The 26,899-nt window shown below is 39.9% G+C and overlaps 1 protein-coding gene across 1 annotated transcript in view; it reads right to left on the bottom strand.

Annotated features, from left to right (window-relative positions):
* HTR1E (5-hydroxytryptamine receptor 1E) overlaps positions 1-25,453 on the bottom strand; it is a 102,885-nt gene extending 77,432 nt beyond the window's left edge. Inside the window, exon 1 of the mRNA XM_058734643.1 lies at positions 24,905-25,453. The gene's annotated coding sequence lies outside the window, so the exon portion shown is untranslated. The remainder of the gene's footprint in view (positions 1-24,904) is intronic.
* Positions 25,454-26,899: the final 1,446 nt, after the last annotated feature.

The following is a 26,899-nucleotide window of genomic DNA, read 5'->3' as shown; positions in this document are numbered from 1 at the left end:
TTCAGTTTCCTGTGTAGATCATTTGAACTGAAGACATGCACACTGGTGAATTGTGGGGCCATTCTCTCTTGTCTTGTATACATACACCAAAGAGAAGAAAGTCACAAAATAAAGTGAGTTATCTTATTGAGAGAAGGAGAGCAAGAGACCATGTGATGAGAGGCAGACAGATGTCCTGAATAAAAACTGAAATCTCCTAGGTTCTGTGAGGTCTACAGTTCCTATTTCCAGTGGTGTCTGGCTATACATATTATCTTTGACTTCCTTGAAACATCATTCCCTGGAGATTGCAAAAATGTCTTTTGTAGCTCTTCCCATCAAGAGGTGGATCTGTTTCCCCATTCCTTGAACTGGGCTGAACTTATGAATTACTTTGATCTGAAGAACATAGCAGAAATGGAATTGGGTGACTCTTCAGTCTGGGTCTTAAGAGTTTTGCAGTTTACTCTATTGCTTTTTAAGAACCCTGTGACCACCATGTGAAGAAATCCCATCTAGTTTCCTGGATGATGAGAACCACATAGTCCACCTGCTGCTTCTGTACTAGCTGATAGCTTGCCAACGCCCAGAAATGTGAGAACATACCAGATAGACTTGTAACTGACCTGCCAGCTGTATGTAGTTGCATGAGTAATCTCAGCAGAGACCAGCTGAGGCGACAAAAACTACCCAGCCAATTTTCAAAAGAAAGGGTGCTGTTTTATGTCATTAAGTTTTGGAATCATTTGTTATTCAATAAAAGCTAACTGATAACATCCCTGTACCCTTCCAAAAAAACTTCTAACTTAAATTTTACCTAAACTAACTTAAAGTGTGTAGTTTTGTATCTGTGTATATTTTTACTTGCAACTGAAAGAATGTTCACTAAAAGAGACATTATATCAATAGAGAAGGCTACAATTAATAGAGTTATAGAAAGAATGTGGAACTGATTGCCTAAGTCACTCAGGGTGGCATGCACAAAGAATTCCTTCATTTGCATTATAAGGTGGTGACACAGTTGATTATGGAAAGAACCCAACCCAACACCAGTGGATGCCCATAAAATATGTTTATTGTACCCTTTACCTTATAATTCTTGTACTGTGGAATGAAATATATTCTGTGGTCTGGTAAACAATAATGTGGTGTTCCAGTGAACATTTTTGCTTCTTGTGTCTTTTTCTATGTGGGAGTGTTTGTGGTTTGGATAGCTTTCTAATTTTGCCACTTAAGCATTGAGTTGCAGAATGGAAAAGAGCATTGTCCGAACAAAATGGAATATGACTTAGAAGGAAAATGGACGAATCTGGAAATCATTCACTATGAGGTGAGGGGCCAACTGATGAAATGTTGGTTTCAGTTGCTAGATGACTGATTGGATTATCTCCCTATAGGAAGAAGGTGGATAAGAACATAGTTCAATGTAAGATTCTTTAAAAAAATTTTGTTTAATGTTTATTTTTGAGAGAGAGAGAGAGAGAGACAGACAGACACACACACACAGCACGAGCAGGGGAGGGGCAGAGAGAGGGAAACACAGTATCCAAAGCAGGCTTTAGGTTCTGAGCTGTCAGCACAGAGCCTGATGCCAGGCTTGAACTCACAAACTGTGAGATCATGACCTGAGCCAAAGTCAGATGCTTAACTGTCCCAATGAGAGATTCTTAAATCATATATGGCAGGAGTACTCTTAATAAAAATGTATAAAAGTAGGTGTGTGTGTGTGTGTGTATATGTGTGTGCACGCGTGCGCACACGTGCCAGCCAAAGAAAGAATAGACAACTTTTGGGGGAGTGTATCTACAACCTATATCCTCATTTTTTTCTGCATAGTGTTCTCATTCTGCTAGGACTAGATTCACAGCACCATGTTTACATTCGGTAACCTCACTGCTTGGCTGTTGTTTATTGGGTCCAGGGATAGACACCTAATTATGTCTGGGTCAATCAGTCTCTTTTCTAAACATTTGGACCTTCAAGTGAGAAACACTGTTTTTTTCTTTGCATTACTTCAACCTGGACATCTAAACTAAGGAGCTGTAGACATCAGCATTTGACTACATGTATACAGATGCACTGAAAGACAAATCCAGCTTGGGGGAGGGAAAAGGGGAGAGAGGAGAAGAGGGACAGATACATACTAGGTCCCAGGATCCTGATAACTTCCTAGCAGCTAGTTCTGGCTCTTGGGTTTCACCAAATGTCCTAGCACCTTTTTATAATTCCTGTCATGATTAAGCTAATTTGTTTTCTTTTAATTAATTTTTAAAAAAATTACATCCAAGTTAGTTAGCATATAGTGCAACCGTGATTTCAGGAGTAGATTCCTTAATGCCCCTTACCCATTTAGCCCATCCCCTCTCCCACAACCCCTCCAGCAACCCTCTGTTTGTTCTCTATATTTAAGAGTCTCTTATGTTTTGTCCCCCTCCTTGTTTTTATATTATTTTTGCTTCCCTTCCCTTATGTTCATCTGTTTTGTATCTTAAAGTCCTCATATGAGTGAAGTCATATATTTGTCTTTCTCTAATTTCGCTTAGCATAATACCCTCCAGTTCCATCCACATAGTTACAAAGTGGCAAGATTTCATTCTTTTTGATTGCCGAGTAATACTCCATTGTGTGTGTGTGTGTGTGTGTGTGTGTGTGTATACCACATCTTCTGTATCCATTCATCTGTCCATGGACATTTGGGCTCTTTCCATACTTTGGCTATTGTTAATAGCACTGCTATAAACATTGGGGTGCATGTGCCCCTTTGAAACAGCACACCTGTGTCCCTTGGATAGTGGTGCAATTGCTGGGTCGTAGGGTTGTTCTATTTTTAATTTTTTGAGCAACCTCCATACTGTTTCCCAGAGTGGCTGCACCAGTTTGCATTCCCACCAGCAGTGCAAAAGAGATCCTGTCTCTCCGCATCCTCACCAACATCTGTTGTTGCCTGAGTTGTTAATGTTAGCCATTCTGACAGGCGTGAGGTGGTATCTCATTGTGGTTTTGATTTGTATTTCCCTGATGATGAGTGATGTTGAGCATTTTTTCATGTGTCGGTTGGCCATCTGGATGTCTTCTTTGGAAGTGTCTATTCATGTCTTTTGTCCATTTCTTTACTGGATTATTTGTTTTTGGGTGTTGAGTTTGATAAGTTCTTTATAGATTTTGGATACTAACCCTTTATCTGATATGTCATTTGCAAATATCTTCTTCCATTCTGTTGGTTGCCTTTTAGTTTTGCTGATTGTTTCCTTCGCTGTGCAGAAGCCTTTTTTTTTTTTTTTTTTTTTTTTTTTAAATTTTTTTTTTTTCAACGTTTTTTATTTATTTTTGGGACAGAGAGAGACAGAGCATGAACGGGGGAGGGGCAGAGAGAGAGGGAGACACAGAATCGGAAACGGGCTCCAGGCTCCGAGCCATCGGCCCAGAGCCTGACGTGGGGCTCGAACTCACGGACCGCGAGATCGTGACCTGGCTGAAGTCGGACGCTTAACCGGCTGCGCCACCCAGGCGCCCCGCAGAAGCCTTTTTGATGAGGTCCCACTAGTTCATTTTTGCTTTGGTTTCCCTTGCCTCCAGAGATGTGTTGAGTAAGAAGTTGCTGTGGCCGAGGTCAAAGAGGTTTTTGCCTGTTTCCTCCTCTAGGATTTTGATAGCTTCCTGTGTTATATTTAGGTCTTTCATCCATTTTGAGTTTATTTTTGTGTATGGTGTAAGAAAGTTGTCCAGATTCATTTTTCTACATGTTGCTGTCCAGTTTTCCCAGCACCATTTGCTGAAGAGACTGTCTTTATTCCATTAGATATTCTTTTCTGCTTTGTCAAAGATTAGTTGGCCGTATGTTTGTGGGTCCATTTCTGGGTTCTCTATTCTGTTCCATTGATCTGAGTGTCTGTTTTTGTGCTGGTACCAAACTGTCTTGATGAGTACAGCTTTGTAATACAACTTGAAATCTGGAATTATGATGCCTCTAGCTTTGGTTTTCTTTTTCAGGATTGCTTTGGCTATTTCGGGTCTTTTTGGTTCCATACAAATTTTAGGATTATTTGTTCTAGTTCTGTGAAGAATGCTGGTGTTATTTTGATAGGGATTGCTAATTAAGCTAATTTGAAGTGGGAATCTGTTACTTGTAATCAGGAGAGCCTCAACTAAGGAAAAGTCACACCAAAGAAGGGGCAGTTATTCTGAGTTTCTTAACAAATGTATGAAAGGATATTTGCCCATGCCTGGCTGTACCTAGTTTCTATTTTATTTTCTGGTACTTATGCCAGTAGTCAATCTGGGGGCTAAAAATATTGCGTACCACTTAAACTCAAGTGACATTATTTGCATTATTCCATTTATATTATTAGGAAGGCATTCTTCAGTTTTGCCGGATATATTTGATTCTTTTAAAAAATTTTTTTAATGTTTATTCTTTACTTTTGAGAGAGAGAAATAGAGAGAGAGAGAGGAGAGAAAATGTAAGCAGGGGAGGGGCAGAGAGAGAGGAGACACAGAATCCGAAGCAGGATCCAGGCTCTGAGCTGTCAGCACAGAGCCCACATCCGATGTGGGGCTGTGACCCATGAACTATGAGATCATGACCTGAGCTGAAGTTGCACACTTAACCAGTTGAGCCACCCAGGTGGCCCTGCAGTGTATATTTAAGTAGATATGTGTGAGGCACCTGGGTGGCTCACTTGGTTGGGCGTCCGACTTCGGCTCAGGTCATGATCTCGTGGTTCGTGAGTTCGAGCCCCGTCTCAGGCTCTGTGCTGACAGCCCAGAGCCTGGAGCCTGCTTCAGATTCTGTGTCTCCCTCTCTCTCTGCCCCTCCCCTGCTCATGCTCTGTCTCTCTCTGTCTCAAAAATAAATAATACATTAAAAAATTTTAAATAGATATGTCTACTGTTTTTCCTTTTAGCAAATTGAGTTTTGAATATATTTGCATCAATCTACAAGTCACTATTGGAAAATGAGTATAAATATCAATGAACACAAATCCATGTTGTAAGAGGAGTATTACCACCAGTTTAAAATATTTTATCTGCCTAACAACTAATACTCCTCTAGTCTGTCTTTTTCCCTAGTGGTAATTCTGCCTGGAGTTCATAAATCAATATAGCTCTATTCACATAGAGAGTGGCATTTGTTTTAAAAGTTACATATTTTAAGGAAAAAAATACCAATTTAGATTTAATGATGATATGTGGAGGCTTTCAGAAGTTTAGTGTGAAAGTAATGCTATTTAAATTAATTTCTGACTTTGGAGTCTAAGCAAAAAAACTTTAAGAGCCCCTCATGAAAAGTAAAACACAAATACTTCAAAAGTTCTGTTGGTGAAGTACGAAGTTAAGGTCTGAGAAGGAGATTTTCAGGTTAGCTTGATCAGTGTGGACAACTAAATAGGACACCCAACACCCACCCCACCAAAACAGTTGGGAGGGAATAAGCTATATTAGTGATCCTCACTAATGAAATTAATCCTTGAATTGGATTTGTCTGTGTTATCAACCTCATGATGCCCTTTGATTATGATAAGAATTCATTTATGGAATCTGAAAGAGTGGCTGTAGTACTTTTAAAATTGTCATAAATGACAACCACGCCTGGGTAACTTGGTTGGTTAAGTGACTGACCTTGGCTCAGGTCATGATCTCATGGTTTGTGGGTTCTAGCCCCATGTCGGGCTCTGTGCTGAATGCTTGCTCAGAGCCTGGAGCCTGCTTTGGATTCTATGTCTCCTTTTTTCTCTGTCCCCCTGCCCCCCACTTGTGCTCTGTCTCAGTCTGTCTCTCAAAAATAAATAAATGTATGGGGCGCCTGGGTGGCGCAGTCGGTTAAGCGTCCGACTTCAGCCAGGTCACGATCTCGCGGTCCGTGAGTTCGAGCCCCGCGTCAGGCTCTGGGCTGATGGCTCGGAGCCTGGAGCCTGTTTCCGATTCTGTGTCTCCCTCTCTCTCTGCCCCTCCCCCGTTCATGCTCTGTCTCTCTCTGTCTCAAAAATAAATAAAAAACGTTGAAAAAAAAAATTAAAAAAAAAAAATAAATAAATGTAAAAAAACATATAAAAAATTGTCATAAATGAGGAAAGTTCCACAATGAGCTGTTGAACTCTCTTCCCCACACAAGTGCTGAAAAGTCTGAGCGCCAGATGGATGAAAGTCATGAATAGATGGTCCTTGCTGAATTCTTTGAGGGGATGGTCACCCTTGGAGAAAGGATGAGGCTCAACTTCACTCTGCATGAATAGCTTTGAAAAAATTCTCCCCACTTTGACACTGTTAGAGATTTTTGGTTTACCTCAATACCTGCAGGCATTGTCATAGTATTTTAAACCTGAAAGGCATTTTATATAGACTGACCCAGTTTACTCAGAAAGATGACAAAACTGGGCCCAGAAAGGTTTGATAATTATCCCATGGTTATAAAGACAATTCAGCAAAACTTTACGACCAACAATAAAGCAGCTCACATTATTGCTAATGTTTATTATGCAACAGGAGCTATGCTGAGAGCATTGTATGCATTTCCTCATTTTGATTTTGACAATTTTTATGAGGTTTGTATTATCATCATTGCATGATATTACTATCATTTTATATATGAGGAAACTAAGGCAGAGGGTAGTTTCATAGCTTGCTTGGTGCCAGGTAGCCAAGAAGTGGCAGGCCTGTGAACTCTGGTCTGACTGCTCCAAAACCCCAGGCCATGGATCTTCCCCCAACTCTACCATTAGTCCATACTCTCCATCTCCTTCAGCAGTACTTTATAAAAGCCTTACGGAAAAGCTCTTCACCCAAAGAATAGTCTGTGTTTTAATAATAGGCAATGTAGCTGCTTGGAAATATTTTTTAAAAATGTTTATTTATTTTTGAGAGAGAGAGAGAGAGAGAGAGAGAGACAGAACACAAGCAGGGGAGTGGCAGAGAGAGAGGGAGCTGCAGAATCCTAAGCAGGCTCCAGGCTCTAAGCTGTCAGCAGAGAGCCTGACGTGGGGATCGAACTCACAAACCATGAGATCATGACCTGAGCTGAAGTCAGCTGCTTAACTGACTGAGCCACCCAGGTACCCCAGAAATGTTTTTTAATAATAGAAATAAAAAGGCAGCCTAGAGTTGCTGGAGGGAGGTGGCGGGGGATGGACTAGATGAGTGATGGGCATTAAGGAGGGTACTTGTTGGACTTGAATAGTATGACATTGGATACTAGATACCATGTACTTTTTCGAATAGGATAGTAGGATTTTGTTTTAATTCAGGGGAATGGCCTGATTTAATACTTAACAGTGATAAGGAATTTGAACATAATATTCTTATTTAGAAAATGTTTTATTCACTCTGAATTTAAGTATTAGACCAATTCTTGGTGGAAAAATTAACCAGGCAGCTGTATTCATTTGCCATATGCCACATTCTCTCCAAGCCAGAGATGATGAATCTGATTTACATTTAGGAGAGACCAGCTGCCTCCCCCAGCACACATTCACCCAGCACTCAGAAGGTAATGGGAACCTTCCAGCTGAGAGCCAAATGATTCAAGCATTCTGCAAGAGCAACTGGTTTAGTGAGAAGGTATATTTTATTTAAAAAATAAAAAAGCTGCAAAAGTTACCAAGTATTTCTTTTTCAGTCACTTGTTGTAGTGGAAATTACAATAAAATGTATTTTAACTTTAATACAAATTTGATCAATAAATTTAACAATAAATTTAATTAAATTTATTATAATAAAAGCTATTCAGTTACAAGTTATAATAACCTACAATCCTAACGATAGGGTCTGGTCACTGCTGTAACATATACCTATTTTATGGGCTTCAGACTTCCCTCAAATGCTTTTCATAGAAATATTTAAATATGTGGACAGAAACCCTCTCAAAGCTAATGCTTAAATCTGTCATAAAGATGATGATAAGGTTTAACTTTTGAGAAGGCACACCAAGCAGAGAATAGAGAAGACCTAAGTTTGAATTTTCACTTAGCCAATCAATCTCTGCATGAGTGAAATTTACTCTCCTGTGTTTCACTTTGCACCTTAAAAAAATCAGCAGCTACAGCAGGGACACACACAGCACTTATGAGGTGCCAGGCACTGTTCAAAGCACTTTTTACATATCAACTTATTTAACCCTTACAAAAACCCTACGGATTAAGTATTAACATTCTCCTCATTAGGGAATGAGATAGGGAAACTGAGGTGGGGAAAAGTCTTGTAACTTTCCCTCCGTTACATAGTAAGCGGTGGAACTAGGGTTCAGCTCCAGGATTTGCCTTAACCAACAACTCATCAAGTATGTACTTACACTATCTTAGCCAAAACTCATCTTCATCAATTGAGGGTATAAGATCTCTGGATTATTGAAGATCCTTTCAAAGGCATATAACAGAAATCCTCTTAAATTGGTTTATGCAAAAACAGGAATGTATTTGCTCATGAGATTTCAGTGTCCACAGGAGATCAGGCACAGGTGGATCCAAAAACCCAAACCCAAACAGTAAAAATCAAGAATCTTGATCCATTTCTTCTTTCCTCCATGTAAGGAGGTTTATCCTTAGGAGGTTGTCTCATTAAATCTGGTCCCAGCAGTTCCAGGCACTGATCCTCAAATTTCTGAAGCCAGTGTAGACAGAATGCCTTGATGGTATTTGTAAATCTCTCAACTGTGTTGCACTGAATCTGATTGGCCTATTCTGGATTATGGGCCATCTTTGAACCAATCACAGTGGCCAGGAGAACAAGATATTGCGATTAGTCTAGGTCACACATAACTTTTGGAGCAAAGGATGCATTCAATTTGACCTTAGCCATACGAATTGAGAATGAAGAGGTGAGGTTCCTCAAGGAAAACCAGGACACTATTACCAGAAGAGGGGCATGGATGCTGGGTGGGCAAAAATATGACAGATGGCTACCCCAATTAGATTGTTGCTTTGGCAATTTCCAGCAATAAAGCCTATACATTGCTACCAAAGAGGAATGGACAGGGAGGGGTAAAAGAAGGCCATGGGGTGTGTATAAATCCTTACCACACTTAAATTACCAAACCTTATTTCCTCCCAGTGACTTCAAGGACTCCTTTACTATAGGATTTTTACTAAAATAACCAGAATGATAAAGGACAAAAATGTATGTAAAAAATTTCTTTTTACACTATGATTTATAGTGTTTGAAAAGAAACCTTGGTCACAACCTGAAAGTATAATAATAATGATTGGTTAAACTTCTGGTATATCCATACAGTAGAATGTTATATATTGGTTAAACTTCTGGTATATCCATACAGTAAAATGTTATATATTTACTAGAAGTGATGTTTTAAAAGAATATTTAATTATATGTGAAAGTACTAAAGATATAATGTTAATTGGAAAAATGTAGAAATAAAAAAATACATAGTATGTTTCTAATTATATAAAAAAAATTCCATCCATATAGAGGAAAGCCCCAGAGGCAGAAGTTAACAGTGGCAATCTCTTGGTGGTGGGAATATGAGTAATTTAAATTCTCTTCCATATACTTTTCTGTATCTCCATATTTTCTACAATAAATATGTATAGCATTTTTAAGCAGAGGGTGGTGGGAATATGAGTAATTTAAATTCTCTTCCATATACTTTTCTGTATCTCCATATTTTCTACAATAAATATGTATAACATTTTAAGCAGAGGAAAAAAAAAGTCACCCTTAAGGTGACTTGAATGAAGGAGTTTGAACTTAACTTGTTTTGTATCTGCTAAATTTATGTCACTGTACAGTGAGAAAGGAAATGTAGATAACACAAGAATCAAACATAAAACACTGTTTTAGATAATCAAGAGTTGGTTATATTTGCCTACTTCAGAAGGCCGTTTTGTGAGTTCTTTCTTCAATCACTATAAAGCTTGGTTACTTATACACTAGAAGAATATTTACATATTGGTGTAAGCTGGTGTGCCCAATTCTACAGAATGTGATATAATGTCAGAAAATTCAAGCTAATTAAAGATGATTTCTATTACAAATATCACAATATCACGTGTACATTTTAAAATTCCACTAGATACATGGAAACCTCTGTGCGTTTGAATTATGGGTCAGTTTCCCAAAATTGTATTTTCATCTTCTTTTCAGGGTAGCATATCTAGTGTGGAAAGCAAGATAAGATTAAGCCATATAAAAGTATTGTAAACATTGGAAGAAGCTGGATTTGATACATACATTTGAAACAAAACTGATAAAAATCACATCTGCTTAGTTCAGTTGTCAACAGAGGACCAAGAAGCAGTAGCTGAAATATGTAATTGTCTTTATCATTGCTGTCATCATCATCATCACCTCATTTCTTTAGGTTTAAGCATAACTTCATATATATTATCTCATTTTGTCCTGGTAAAGCTGTTATGATCATTGTTCTTATAGGAGAACTAAATCATAAAACAAATAGATGGTTTTGCCAAGGTCATTCAGAGAGTAAGGTGTAGAATTCAGGTATCTTAATCCTTGATTTGCTATTCTTTTATCACCACCTGTAATTTGGAGCTAGATTCTCACTGTTAATAAAATTAATAAAATTCCAATAGTTTATTTTTTGCTATTGTTTCCCTTGCCTCAGGGGACATATCTAGAAAGATATTGCTAAGGTTGATGTCAAAGAACTTACTGCCTGTGCTCTCTTCTAGGATTTTAATGGCTTCAGGTCTCACATTTATGTCTTTAATCTATTTTGACTTTATTTTTGTGTATGGTATGAGAAAGTTGTCCAGTTTCATTTATTTTTTAAAATTTTTTATTATTTTTTTGATTTCTTTTTTTTTCAGTTTCATACTTTTGCATGTAGCTGTCCAGTTTTCCTTTTTTAAAAAAATGTTTTTATTTATTTTTGAGAGAGTGCAAGCAGGGGAGGGGCAGAGAGGGAGAGGGACAGAGGATTCGAAGCAGGCTTTGTGCTAACAGCAGTGAGTCCAATGTGGGGCTTGAACTCATGAACTGTGAAATCATGACCTGAGCCAAAGTTGGACACTCAACTGACTGAGTCACCCAGGTGCCCCTGTCCAGTTTTCCTAATACCATTTGTTGAAGATACTGTCTTTCTCCCATTGTATATTCTTGTCTCCTTTGTTGAAGATTAATTGACCATATAGTTCTGGGTTCATTTCTCAGTTTTATATCCTGTCCCGTTGATCTATGTGTCTATTTTAGTGCTAGTACCATACCGTTTTGGTGACTATAGCTTTGTAATATAGCTTTAAGTCTGGAATTTTGATATCTCCAGCTTTGCTTTGCTTTTTCAAGGTTGCTTTAGCTATTTGGGGTCTTTTGTGGGTCTATACAAATTTTAGCATTGTTTGTTCTAGCTCTGTGAAAAGTGCTGGTGGTATTTTGATAGGGACTGCATCAAATGTGTAGATTGCTTTGGGTAATATAGGCATTTTAACAATATTTGTTCTTCCAACCAATTAGCATGGAATATCTTTCCAGTTATTTGTGTCATCTTCAATTTCTTTCATAAGTGTTTTAGAGTTTTTAAAGTACAGGTTTGTCACTACTTCAGTTAGGTTTATTCCTAGGAACATTATTGTTTTTGGTGCAATTGTAAATGGGACTGATTCCTTAATTTCTCTTTCTGCTACATCAAAATAAAAGTTTTTGCACTGCAAAGAAGACAATCAACAAAACTAAAAGGCAACCTATGGAATGAGAGAAGATATTTGCAAATAACCTATCTAATAAACAGTATCCAAAATAGATAAAAAAAACTTACAAAACACAACACCCCTAAAATGGATAATCCAGTTAAAAAATGGACAGACAAGAATAGATATTTTTCAGAGAAGACATTTTTCAGAGATGACCAAGAGACACATGAAAAGATGCCCACAATCCTGATCATCAGGGAAATACAAATCAAAACTACAGTGAGATATCACCTCACATCTGTAAGAATGGCTAAAACCAAAAACACAAGAAACAACAGGTATTAGTGAAGATGTGGAGAAAAAGGACCCTCTTTCACTGTTGGTGGAAATGCAAACTGGTACAGCCACTGTGGAAAACAGTATGGAGGTTTCTCAAAAAGTTAAAAATAGAACTATCCTATGATCCAGAAATTGTGCTAGGAGGTATTTGCCCAAAGCATACAAAATACAGATTCGAAGAGGCACATTCATCCTGGTGTTTATAGGCACATTATCAACAATAGCCAAATTATGGAAAAAGCCCAAATGTCCATCAACTGATGAATGGGTAAAGAAGATGTGGTGGTACACACACACACACACACACACACACACACACACACACACACAAACACACACAGGAATATTACTCAGCTATCAAAAAGACTGAAATCTTACCATTTGCAATGACATGGATAGAGCTAGAGTGTATTATGCTAAGCTAAATAAGTCAGAGAAAAATACCATATTATTTCACTCATATGGAATTTAAGAAACAAAGCAAGTGAGCAAAGGAACAAAAAAGAAAGAGAGAGGCAAACCAAGAAACAGACTCTTATCTATAGAGAACAAACTGATGGTTACTAGGTGGGAGGAGGGAAAGGAGATGGGTTAAGTAGGTGATGGGGATTAAGGAGGGCACATGTTGTGATGAGCACAGGTGATGTATGGAAGTGTCAAATCACCATATTGTACACCTGAAACTATTATTACACTGTGTCTTAATTAACTGAAATTTAAACAAAAACAAAAACAAAATTAATAAAATCTTGATTTTGCATTGCTCATTACATTTTACAAATTTCTTTTACATAGATTATCTAATTTCAGTCTAAGAACAGTACTGAGGTAGTTGTGGCAGTTGATACTGAATTGAGTCCTTATCAAATGGCTTTCAGTATATTATATTGTGGTAGGCAGCTTTAAGGTAGCCCTCGATGATCTGTTCCTCCTGGTATTTCTGTCACTCCCCCCCCCCCCCCCGCCCCTTGAGTACATGTTGGCACTAGAGACTTGCCTCTAATGAATGGAATACAGCAAAAGTGATGGGATGTCACTTCTGACAAAGTGACAAAGAGGCTGTGCCTTCTGTTTTGGAATCTCTTGCTCTCAGCCCTTGCTCTGGGGCAAGCAAGCTGCAACATCTGGGAGAAGCAAGCTCTGTTAATAATAGCCCTGTATAGAGGTACACCTGACAATGGGTCACAGCCAGCCAGGATCTGGGCTTGTCAACAGCTACATTAGTGAGTTTGGAAGCATATTCTCCCCCATTTGAGTCTTGAGAGGTTTGCAGTCCTATTTGACACTTTGATTGCAGCTTTGAGAGAAACCTGAGCCACTGGACCCAGCTAAACCATGCCCAGATTCCCAACCCACATAAACTGTGAGAAAATTAGTCTGTTGTCTTAAGCCATTAGATTTGGGGGTAATTTGTTATGCAGCAACAGATGATTAATACATATCTTAAATTCCCACAGCCTGTCAAAGGAGGAAATTAAGGTTTAGAGAGGTAATTTTCCCCAAAGCAAGTGGTCACCAAGTGGCAGAGGTAGTATTTGAACCTGGCTCATTGGACACCAGAGCTTGAGCCCTGTGCTGATTTGCTCCTTAGGAGTGAGACAAGATGCAGTTGACTTAACACAATGATGATGTAAAGGATGAATTCCAACACCACACTTTGATTTGAGTCACTTCCCTAAAAGGAGGCTAGGGAGGCAGGGCAGGTATTACTGTCCTATTATAGTGATGACAGACCCTATAGCTCACACAGCCAGGAAGCTGGGACATTCACTTAGGCCTTCTGACCCTAAATCTCTACTCCATCCCTTCTTACCCCTACATTCATACTCATCTTTTATTTAAACAGACAAACCATATGCTACAAATACTATATATTTTAATATAATAGTAATGCATAACAATCATAATAACAATATTATAGAATCATCAGTTATTAATTAAATGCATACCAATATTATATATGCCTGCGAAAGAGGCACTTAGTACACTCAAGGCAAAATGAGAGATTCTGCAAAAGTCAATGGGACCCAGTTGGCCACCTTTTTGGTACGAAGGCATAAACTGCCATGGATGTGCTGGAGAAAATTGCTCCATCTGAATCACAGGGCCATTGTCACTCTACCAGGCTGAAAAACTAATCAAATCTTCTGAGCTTTGAGAATTTTGTTTCCTCTAAAGTCATTTTTCATCCCTTTTTGTAAGGTGCTACATTTATATGTAAGTGACCAAAACGTAGGGTGAGTACATTTTGGTCCTCCAATGCCTTGGGCATAAATTAAGGCCACAGCTGCCCACAGAACCAGGCTTTATCATGTCACAGAAAGGGTCAGGAGATGACATTGCTTTGCCATTTTAGAATCTTTGAAATAAAATATGCTAGCCAATATGAGTGCATCTTAGTAATTTGCAAAATTTTTAATTACTAATTAAATGTCATATTTAATACTTGATTTTTTAAAAACATCTGTGTAAGGAATTTAATTAGGTTCAGAGGGACAGAATGATCAAATGAAAATGTAATGAAAAAGGAAACTGTTCTCCTTCCCTGAATGTTTACTTAAATTATGCTGGACAATAATGGCAGGAGAGATTTATGGATTACTAAATGCCAAATTCTCATGCAGGTGACAAAAATTTCCTTGAGTAGGACAGAGTTCAAATTAAAATTTGTACTATGTAATAAAGTTTTAAGGTGTAAGCTACTTAAGTAAGTATACTATTCTTGTACATTTACAGTAATACAGGAGAGAGTTAATTACAATGCCACATTGTGTTGTCAGAAATTGTGGAGGGATAAATATTACAGAGTTCATAGGGATTGGTTTTGGAATGTGGAGTCTTTTTCTCCAGGGTCCTCGTCCTCCATCTTCCTCAGATGAGGTGAGCGTTTAATTCTCATTCTTCCTGGACTCTGACAGAATCTTTTTACACTTCTCAGGCCTGTTTTCTCCCCAGTGATTTGCAAGCTTAGTAGAAATGTCTACAATTATATTGTTGCTAATCAGGCAAACTATTGGCTTTTGTATAGTTTGTAGCTAGACATCTTATTGTCTGCATGCTTTTTAATGGCATTTTCATTTATTCACTTGTGTTTTCCTAGTAGATAATCACATCATCTGTAAGTAATAATATAGTTACTGCATGACCAGTACTTATAAATTTATATCACTTTCTCTATTTTTTTCTTTTCCTTATTTCTATCACATTGATTAGAACATTCAGATGACTGTTAAATACTGCTGCTGTTAGGCATCCTTGTCTTTATAGGGTTTTACCAATAAGCATGATGTTGTCTATTGTTTGAGAAAGATATTCTTTTTTTTAAATTTATTTATTTTGAGAGAGAGTGTGGGTGAGGTAGGGGCAGAGAGAGGGAGAGACAGAGAACCCTAAGCAGGCTCCACACTGCCAGCACAGAGCCTGACGTGGTGCTCGATCCTAGGAACTGCGAGATCATGACCTGGGCTGGATGCTTAACTGACTGAGCCACCCAGGTGCCCCAAGAAAGATGTTCTTTTAAAAAAAAGTTTTTAAACGTTTTTATTCATTTTTGAGAGACAGAGAGAGACAGAACACTAGTGGTGGAGGGGCAGAGAGAGAGGGAGACACAGAATCTGAAGTGGGTTCCAGACTCTGAGCTGTCAGCACAGAGCCAGACATGGGGCTCAAACCTATGAGCCGTGAGATCATGACCTGAGCTAAAGTCAGCTGCTTAACCAACTGTGCCACCCAGGCACCCTGAGAAAGATGTTCTTAATGTGAAAAACTGTTCCTTTCTATTTCCAGTTTACTAAGAAATTTATTTCTTCTATTTCCAGTTTGCTAGTTTGCCAGTTTTTTTTAAATTTTATTTATTTATTTATTTATTTATTTATTTATTTATTTTTCAATATATGAAGTTTATTGTCAAATTGGTTTCCATACAAAACCCAGTGCTCATCCCAAAAGGTGCCCTCCTCAATACCCATCACCCACCCTCCCCTCCCTCCCACCCCCCATCAACCCTCAGTTTGTTCTCAGTTTTTAACAGTCTCTTATGCTTTGGCTCTCTCCCACTCTAACCTCTTTTTTTTTTTCCTTCCCCTCCCCCATAATGTTTATAGCAGCACTCTCAACAATAGCCAAATTATGGAAAGAGCCTAAATATCCATCAACTGATGAATGGATAAAGAAATTGTGGTTTATAGTTTGCCAGTTTTTAAAAAATCATAAGTATACAGTAAAACTTTGGTTTGCAAGAATAATTAGTTCCAGAAACATGCTTGTAATCCAAAGCACTCATATATCAAAGCAAATTTCAAGAATCATTGGCTCAGTTGTGATTATGTGACATTTGGCCTCATGTACTACTCAAATTGCAAGATATCGCTCATTTATCAAGTTAAAATTTATTAGAAATGTTTGAGGAACACTAGTGTTGAGGAAATGTCTTGAGGAACAGTAGTAGAACAAGTTACTCTCAATCCAAGGTTTTACTGTATATTGAATTTTGTAAATTTTTAGTACCCTTTGAGATGGCCATTGTCTCATTGATGTGATATTCTTGCTCATTTTTAAAGGCAGTTTCCCTTCCCCATAAAGAGTTCTCTGGTAATAAAATACTTCCAGCATGACAGCAACACATTTTATTGCTTAAAGATTACTTATCTCTCATCAGGGCTGTAGTTCTTTAAGAGTAAGTTCCCTGACATATTTTCCTGTTTCTTTAGCTTTAACAAAAACATTTAGTTTTGTATGTCATGCTGACTCCCATAGATCTGCGCTACCCAGAGTGTGGTTTGCCAGATAAGCAGCATTGGCATTACCTGGGATTTTGCGAGAAATTTAAATCCTTGGCTTCACCCCCCTCCCCTGCTGATTAGTAGCTTTGCAGGTGGGGACCAGGAGCATGAGGTTTAACATGCTTTCCCGGTACTTCTCCTGCACACTATGGTTTGAGAGGCATCACTATAGAGTGTACACTTTCCAGGTGCAGAGAAATTGCAAATGAAACTCCAGAGTCACGTACTGGGCTCAGTCTCGTGTCCTGTGTGTATAAAGAAAGGATGTGTGAGTGGATTCAGGGTGTAGAGATTCAGTGGTTGGAGAAAGTAGCAGGGAAAGGCATTCTCTGGTGTTTGAGGATATATCTGATCAGAGGCAATGGTGGTAATTAAAAGAGAAAAATTCTTGCCAACAGGGTTCAGGGCAGTGGAACTTGGCGTGGACCCATTTCTCTTTATTTTCTCCAAAGCCAGGACCACATTCTTCACCTCATTTTAGGTCACGATTATTTGTACAACACCCCCATAAGAATAATAATGACAATAATTGTAATAATAACATTTCTTCATAGCCTAAGTTGTACTAAGTTTTCTTTACTCCTTACAATCGGTCTATAAGGCAGGAGTTGTGATTCACATTTTAGAGATGGGACAATGAAGCACAGAGGAATCAAATAAATTACTTTAGGTGATAAGGACAAAGGGGAGAGAATCAGATTACAATCAACAGAAGCAAACTGGAGAATCAGAATAATAACACTACGGAAAATCAATACAATGAAGGCCAAAAAACTAGTGATGTTTTCTTAAAAGATTATGCTTTTGGGGCACCTGGGTGGCTCAGTCGGTTAAGCATCTGACTTTGGTTCAGGTCGTGATCTCACTGTTTGTGAGCTCGAGCCCTGCATTGGGCTCTGTGTTGACAGCTCAAAGCCTGGAGCCTGCTTTGGATTCTGTGTCTCCCTCTCTCTCTGCCCCTCTCCCACTCATGTACTGTCTTTCTCTCAAAAATAAATAAACATTAAAAAAAATTAAAAAGATTATGCTTTTGTAGACACAAAAATTATTTCTGAAAGAAAACCAAACTAGCACCAAGGAATGGAGCTGGGATGGATGTAGAAAACAGAGTGTAATTCTGTCCTTTCTGGGCCATAGAAATTGTGTGGAGTGGTTCTTGGTAGCAGTTCACTAAATACAGTTGTGGTATAGCTGGGAGCAGCAGCCCCAGAATTGAAGGCAAAGGTAGAATGCAGCATGAGGTCAGAGGCAGCATCTCCAGCTCAGGAACTGCTGTGTCGGATGTGACTGCAGGGGTTTCCCTGGTAGAATTTGTTCTGAGAGGTTCTCCAAGCTGCCAAGTTTCAGTCAGCCCTTGTCAAAAGTGTACAGCATAAAATCTCTTTGTGGGGTACTACGTTACTTAATTGAACAGGCAGAGATATCAAGGAGAGGTTTTTCGTGAGCAGTTTTTCTGTTATATTTCAGCTGTCATGCAGGTCCAATCATAAAAGGAGCAGTTATAGCAAAGTGTATTTCAAGTTCAAGCATTAAACACACACACACACACACACACACACACACACACAGTCCCCTTATGATGATTTAAAAATTCCTTCCCAAGACAGTTGGCAGTTCACCCTCTCTACCTTCTCACGAGAAGTTCTGCATCAAGGGACCACATATGTTTATAGGAATTCTTGCTTTCCATCCACGTTCAGCGATTCAAGTGATATATTTACATGCTGAAATGGGAGGGAGGAGGGACTAAAGGTGAAATGGAAAAATAGTTACAAGTTTGTAAACTGTTCAGTGGCTTACAAACCTGGGTATATGAAATAAGTAAATGCAAATCCCAATGCTGCCAGGAACCTGGAAAATCTAATGAAATAAGTATATGCAGATGTCAGAGCTGGAAGGCCTGCAAGGTTATCTAGCTTAATCCTCTGTAGTCGAAGTCCAAATAAAAAAATATCCTGAGAAGGACACAGAAGCATACTGCCCAGATCCCTCCTTCAAGAAAGAGCTTGTAGCCAGCTGCTGAGATTGGGTCTGGACAGCCTTCAGCCATCAGCCCCTTCGGGGATGTCCTTGGCCATTGAGAGCTGCCTCTCCCAAAATGGTGCTCTTTTCGGGGTAGCTCCCACTCAGTGCCTGATGGAGGAAGGGGTTGGAAAGCCGGACCCTTTTCACCTAGTTTGGGGCAACTATGATGGATCCTTTTAGCTCAGATTCCCCACAGGGTTGGCTGAGGCTGTTGTTCTGCAACTCAGTTTCTCCCTCAGTCCAATTCTGTTTCCTTCATTTCCTCCATTGTGGCTCTCAAGACAAGGGCATTCCCTAATCAACATACTGCACAATAAAACCCATCTTAGACTGTGTTTCTCTTAGACCACTGAGAACCCAACCTGTGAAAGTATGCTGCACAACCCAAACATGCTGCACTTCCCAGTGATGCAGAGTGCATACTTCACAGGTAGTCTTAACTGTGAGTCAGATAGTGTTGGACAACTCTTCCATGAAGTGCCGGAATCAGCCTCTCTGCACATTTTGTTAACTACATCTGCCCTCCTGAATGAACCAGAGCAAGACTAGGCCATCTGCAGTCTATTTCATTTATTTCTACTCTCTTGCGAAGAATTCTATCTTGCAGTAAAACAAAGTTTTAGCTGATTCATTATCATCTCCTTCTCTTTTGGTAATTGTGAGACAAAATTGAAGGGAAAAGCAAATGATTCATAGGTCAACAGTTCAGGAAACATGAAGTAGTTCATGTTTCTTTTTATGTGACTAACTATTACCATTTGGGGTGTGAGGGGTGATTTTGCAGGAGGAAGGGGCTTGGTGGGAGCCAGGGGAGAAACAAAGTGCTTTGTGGCAGAAGCACAGATTTGGAGTCATCTTGGGCAATTCTTTTAATCTTCTGAGATCCAACAAATATGTTTTTGTTCATTCTCCTGTGTTCTCAGTCTTGGTGAAAGGAAACATTATTCATCAAGTTTAGGAAGCTGAGAGTTGTCCTGCATTCCATACTTTCCTTCACTCTCTATGTCTATTTATTATTTGTACATTATCATTTCCTTCTTCCACTGTAGCCCTAATTAATTGTGTTCTTGTTTCCCTCTCTCCTTGTCTACTGCTACTACCTTGGCTTGGGCTCTCAGGGCAACTGCCTCCTCCACACTTATTCTCTTTCACTCTGTAGTGCAGCGAGAATGGCTTCTCTATAATACCAAACTAATTATTTTGGCCAACAGCTTAAAATACCATAATGAAGCATTATCATAGCAAAAACCTGGAAACAACCCAAACGCCCATCAATGGTAGACTGGATAATTAAATCGTGGCACATTCATACAACACAATGGTATATAACAACAGCAACAAGTGAACAAATTACTAGTATAACCATCCGCATGAATGAATCTCATGAATATAACACTGAACCAAATCATAAAAGATACCATTCTATACACTTTACACAGATAGAAAGCTCAGAATAATCTATGATGTTGGAATGCAGGGAGTTGCATTTAGGGAGGTTGTCGTGATGTGTGGGTGGGGTTGGGAAGGTTACTTGTGTGGTGATGTGCCATTTCTTATCTTGGTGGTGGTTAGTAACATGGGTATGTTCACTTTGAGAAAAGTTGCTGAGCTTAACAACTAGGATTTGTATACATCTCTGTATGAATATTATTATTAATAAATACTTTTAAAAATCCTATAATAATTCCCCCAGGCCTATAGGGTAAAGTCCAAATTCATAGGATTCCCTCAATTACCAGCATACTTCTCAGACCTTCTCTCTAGGTATTTTCCTTGTGTATGTTCACTTCGCTCTGTCTGGATTTTTTGAAGCTCCCTGAAAAGGACAGCAGGTCAGGTGGTTGGATGGCAAATACGGATTTTTAATGAAAGAATGTGAAGCTGATAATTGTGGGGCTGATAACACTTACCCTACAGTGCTTTTCTGAGGATTAAATAAAAGAATGTATGTGCAGTTCTTGGTACAGTTCCTGAAGCATAGCAGACGCAGACGTTCATCATATTGGTTCCTTCCTCCTCCCCACTCCCACCAGTGCAGATGAATGGACCTATGATACCTCTGAACATTATTAGGGTATTGTAGCTGAAGTCATTTTTTGAGAGGTATTTCCTATAACTCTCATTATCCATTTGGTGAAGTTTACTCCCCAAAGACACTCTGGCTTGTCTTCAAGTCCCAAGATTACAAATCTTGACACAAATGTGACTTCCTTGAGCAAGCTGTCCCAACAAAACTCATACTTTAACGTTTAAGTCAGATTCCTCCAAAATCCCTTGGAAATATCACCACATGCCCATTATCTGATAAAGGGATAAAGAACAGCTGCAGCTAAGGAAAGACATTTCCTGGAGTCTGGTTTTACTTTATTTGGTGCTTTAGGTAGACGGGGTCATTAGAAGGATCTAAGAATTTTAGAATTGCATGCTGCTGCTTCTATTGGTTGCTGTTTTTCAAAATATTATATTCTTGCTATAAAAATGCTTTCCTTCTCATGCCAGATTTCATAAAGACTTTCCATCTGGTCTGTACCGATAACTAGAATCTTGAGATGCTCATTCCTCTTACAACTTGTAGTTTTAAATGATCCAGATGTAGAAGAATTGGGTTTTACAGCTTTTTCTAAAGGATTTTGCCTTCCTAATCCTACAGCTGTATGTGTTGAGGACTGACCAACAGGAGAGAGTGCTAACAATGAACCTATTACAAGTTTTCCACTGGCTATGTTATTTTTCATTTGGCATGTCTTAGGAGAATAAAATCATGAAATGAAAGCATTGAAATCTATTAGGATAAGGACCATAGTGAATCAGCTAATCCATAGTGGGCAAGACAAAAAAGAGAAAGAAAAAGAAAGAGAGAGAGAACACTAAAAATGAAAAACAAGATTAGAATCAAACTGTATTAGAAATAGAATTCTCAAGGATTTTACCAATTTGTTGTGATTTAGGAACAACAAATTGGTTAATTGATCTTTATAAATTCTGGTTCTTAGTTTTTTAATCCAAAAAACTTGAAAAGGGACACCAAATTATGAAAAGTAGATAGAATATTGATGAAACTTTTATTCCCAGGAGGATGGACTTTGGTAAATTCACTCACCTGGGCCCTAAGCTTTAGGGGCCACAATACTGGTTCTACAAAACGACTCAGGGAGGAGGAAACAAGGGAGTAGTCAGCCACTCTAAAGAGTTGCTGCCCCATTGCCCCCTTTCTCTCCCTTGTTCACCCATTTCTTCTCCCTTTTCTCCTTCCTTGTCCATCCATCTGCCCCCTCCTTGCCCATAGAGCATATTCAGTGTTTTCATGAAGTTAATCTTCATATAATTTCATACATATAAAAATGTGGGAGGTGGAGGGGAAAGGAGCATATAGCATGAGATGCCCAGATTCACCTCTACCCTGAAATGGCCTTGATAACATATGGTATGAATAATAAATCCCTATTTTGTGGAAATTCACTTCTTGAGCAGCCTCAAGCTTATTTTCTCATGTAAATAAGCCTACAGAAATGGAGGAAAAGCCTCCCCATATTAAAATATTAGCTTCAGATCTTTTACTTTTAAAGGCTAGCATAGAAATAAAATTCCAAGAAGGACCACAGGCATGAAAAAATGACATGTGTATAAAGGTGAGGTGTAGGGAATCAGATGCTTGAGCAATGAGAAGATAACCCATCAGATCAGGGCCTAAGGTTTTCTGTAAAGGGATCTGCTTTCAATCTGAAGCCTTGGAATCTTGGTGGTGGTGATGGTGTAATATGTTGATAGAGAGGAGCTTCAGCCAGTTGGGGATGAGATGCTGTTGGTGATAACCTCACTTTGCTCTCCAATAATAACCTCATCAAACAGGAACGGGAACATACTGCAGCATCACCTGAGCTTGTGGTGTGTCCTAGATTTTGTTTCTTCCTAAATACTGTCTCTGAGAAATCCTGACTTGGTTATTTATCTCAAAAGAAAAGGAAGTTTGTTTACATAATTAATGCTGGCCAGGCATCAATAAGAAGAAATGGGGAGGAAATGTTTTGAATAGATACCAAAATGGCTAACAAAGGTGACATCAGGGTGAGTATCAAGGTACGCTGTGGTTTATGTGTCCTCACGTGCCCAAGGGAAAGGTGTGTCCAGGAAGATACCCAGGAACACCTGGCCTAGGAATATGCCCCAAGTCAAGTTACCATGGGCAGGAGAAGAGAAAATGAAAACTTGAGTTTACTGTTTGTGATGTTGATTCCTGTAGAATTTTAAATTTGCCAGCTTGTAGATATAAATAGTCAATTTTAATACTTTTTAATATAAAAGTAATCTGTGAAGTCTTCATCCCTGGAAATCTTTATAAGAGGAAGAATTACCACCTAAAGGAATATTTAGGCATGCATTTACCAAGACTCTGAGAACCACAGTTTTGGCTACATTATTTTTTGAGCTCCTTTCCAGTTCCATTATTACAAGTCTCAATTTATACAGAGATCTGTAGAAATCCCTGGGTTTCAAAAGCCCATATCAGATGATGATGACATAATAGTTAAGTTCTATCAACAATGATGAGTCAGGATTTGAATGAGTTTCTCTGTATAGATCTCTAGTGATGAAATATCTGGGCAGAAGTATTTCTCCCACTTCAAGGCAGCAAAATAGTTAGTTGTGGAGGTGCTGTGCAATTTCAGAAATAAGCAACACACTTTGCTTTAAACATGGTACAGAAATTGAACTGAGTCCCACTTGGGAGGCTAGCTTCATTTTCAGTTCTGTGGTCTAAGGGCTAAAGTTCTGAAGGGAGGAGAAAGGCAGGCAGGCATATTTTCTGCACTTGCTAAATGGGCCTCAAACGCCTCCACTCATTTATTTGTTGAAGACAGGGTCATCTCATTTAATTCAGTAGGAATACAAGTGCACCAGAAGTACAGAAAGTCTGGCTCATAATTTCCTCTCTGTATTTCAAATCTGTATTTTGAAAGTATTGCAAATATGCTCCCTATGAAAGAAGCGGCATGGAGAGCCAGATCCAGGCCCCTGCTTCCTACTCCATAAACAGGGTTAAGTCAGGGAAGCCCTAGATTCATAAGTCCACCCTGGGTGTCTAAGGTCATGCACATTATGTCCAAATGTGTAACCATGGAAAATGTATTAGTAATGTTAAGTTCAGAACAGGAGCATAAACTGCTGGAGCTTGGGGTAAAAGAAGAGTGGCAGGAGAACCCTGACATATTTTGGAAAAACACCCCTCCCCCAACTTACTTGACCATCTATCATTCCCTCCTGGACTCAGATTTGGTGCAGGAGGCAGGGAAGGACAGTGAGGAAGGTTAGAAAGCATCATCCTGGGATGCTGACACCCTCTGCCTCACCCTTGTAACTCAAGGACAAGCAGGGTGGAGTTGAATACAAGGTCCTATACAAAACTGGATACAGGTTAAAAAAAAAAGGCGCAAAAAAGCAAAAGTATATATGTATTAACAAGGCAAAATCATGTATCATCCTGTGATAGGAGCAGGAATCACTTCCATTTAGCCTGGATTCCCTTTCCTTTTCATTACCCAGGAGGCCAGTCTCTCACCTTGCAGTATTGGGTTTGGAAATAGCCAAAGACTAAACTTCACGTCTTAACTTGCACTTTCAAGGTTTATTTTGTAATTTAAGAACATGAGTCAAACCCATCATCTCCCCATTTGGGTATTTTCTTTATCAGGCTAAGCACATCATTATTTTCTGAGGGCTGGAGCAACCGTACGATCCTTTCCAATCAAAGGTTTTTCAATCAGCGTTGGCTTTGAAATCACCTCGTCCTCCAGCGGTCCTCGCCGCACACCCATCTCCGCGTGATTTCCACTCAAGTTTTTTCCTCCTAGCACCCCTCCCACATTCATTTCATCTTTAAGCCGCCTCAAATCTTTTGGCAAGGGCAGCAGGATAAAATTCTTCAACCACAATTATACACAATGTCGACACGCAGCTTCACACGTTTGGGGGATTGTCTAACCTAGAAATGCGTTCCTTACTAAGAGGTCCAGGGGGCAGGCACAGTGCCCACGCGACCCCTGTAGTCTCCCTCCCCTTGTCCCAATCCGGCTGCCTTCGCGCCTCAGAGGGGGCAAAAATCCCTCAACTAGAGCTTGAGCCCCTGGCCTGGGGAGGGGGTGAGCAGGGAGGCCGAGGGCGTCCCCGGAAGCGTGCGCCCCTCACCTTGTGGACGGTGCGTGCAGCCGCGTCGTACTGGGCGACCTGGGGCGTCCCGCTGGCTCCCCAAGTCTCACTCCGAACGCGCTCCGTTCTCTCCCGAGCTTTATGAAAGCACAGCTTCTCTCAACACCCAGCTCTGGAGCACGCTGAGTCCAGGGGCGTTGGGCCCTCGAGCGTCCTTTGCCAGCGCCCGTGCCCCCTGGCTGCGGCCAGAAGGAGCTGGGAGCGCGATGCGCTGGGCTGCCCCGTGGCGCTGCAGGCGGCAGGCGCTGCGCTTTGCGAAGTCTGGGTGCCCCGACTGGAAGAGGAGGCGTGAGCGAGAGCTGGCAGGAGGAGGTGGAGGAGGAGGAGGAGCAGGAGCAGGAACAGGAACAGGAGCAGGGAGCAGTTTACTAAATCACCAGGCAGGTTTGCAGGCGCGCAGGACACCACTGAACAGCGAAGGGGGTGGGTGGGATGAAAAGGTGAGCCGGGGTGTGATGAGGGCGGTGGCGGTGGAGGATAACTTGGAGGTCGGAGCTCTGAGGTGCTTCAGATCTTGCTTAGCCTGTAAAAGAGAAATTCTGAAGCTGATGGCGCCCTCAGGGCTCCCGGTTGCAAACACTAGAGGGCAGCGCTGTCCACGCTATAAACCTGGCCTGCAGGGTTGGCGGTGTGGACCACGGTCTCACCTCCTGAGCCCTTTGTTGGTGGAGGCCCAGGCAGAGAAGGGTCCAGGTGGTGCAAGGAAAGGCAGACCCTATACCCTTATTCTGTGGCCAGCTTGGGTTGGGGAGAGAGGGAATACAGTAGCTGACAGGTTTGGACTTTGCCTGTGTGTGGCTCCTCCAGGCAAATCCTCTGGAAGTGAATTACTCCTTTTTCCCCAGGGGGAAAATTACAGTCAACATCCACAGGGTGCTTTAAGGAGAGGGGTGGGAAGAGGAGGGTGAGGAAGAAGTAGGGGAGCATTGGGGGTGGGGAAAAGTGGAAAGGGGAAGAGAGGTGGGGAAAACAGAGGAGAAAAAGAGAAAAGGAGGTGTTGGAGTTGATATTTCAGGCTGCAAAGGTCTCTGTGCTCTTCCCAGTGTTCCAGGGATATTCACCTGCTGCCAGGCCAGAGGAGTTAACTTGGGAGGGACTTTATAGAATTCTGGCACTGCTGAAGGAAGCATACTGAGGGCTTTGGTTACTACTTCCCCAGAGGGAACTTAAGTGGTTCTGAAAACTTGAAGCTGTGTATACATTGATTCCCTGATATTTTGGGAGAAAAAAAAAAATCAGATTATTTGAACTACAACCCTGGCAGATGGGAGAGGAGAGATTGGGAGTTATAAAATGGAATAGCAAATCTTTTTTTTTAAAGATGTTTTTATTTCGTTTATTTATTCCAATTTTTAATTTAAATTCTAGTTAGTTAACATATAGTGTAATATTGGTTTGAGGAGTAGAATTTGGTGATTCATCACTTACATATCAAAACGAGTGTCCTCCTTAATACCCATCCTCCATCTAGCCCATCCCCCACCCACCTCCCTCCATCAACCCTGTTTGTTTTCTATTGTTAAGAGTCTCTTATGGTTTGCTTCCTTCTTTTTTTTCTTTTATCATATGTTCATATGATTTGTTTCCTAAATTCCACATATGAGTGAAAATAATATGGTATTTGTCTTTCTCTGTCTTATTTTGCTTAGTATATACACTCCAGCTCCATCCATGTCAATGCAAATAGCAAGATTTCATTCTTTTTGATGCCTGAGTAATATTCCATTATATATGTTATATATATATCCAGTTATATATATTATATATATTACATCTTCTAATTCATCAGTCAACAGACACTTAGGGTCTTTCTATAGTTTGGCTATTGTTGATAATGCTGTGGAATGGCAAGTTTTATGCAGACTATATGATCTATAGTCATCCTGATAGAAGTTGAAAGGACTTTGGAACCTCTGTAGACAACTATGTAGTTCCCCAAAATACCTGCCTCACACTTGCCTTTCTAGTGTGTGG

This window comes from Neofelis nebulosa, chromosome 6 (genome assembly GCF_028018385.1).
Source record: "Neofelis nebulosa isolate mNeoNeb1 chromosome 6, mNeoNeb1.pri, whole genome shotgun sequence".
Taxonomy (NCBI): domain Eukaryota; kingdom Metazoa; phylum Chordata; class Mammalia; order Carnivora; family Felidae; genus Neofelis; species Neofelis nebulosa.
The sequence above is the reverse complement of the archived record's forward strand: the minus strand, read 5'-3'. Positions and strand labels throughout refer to the sequence as shown.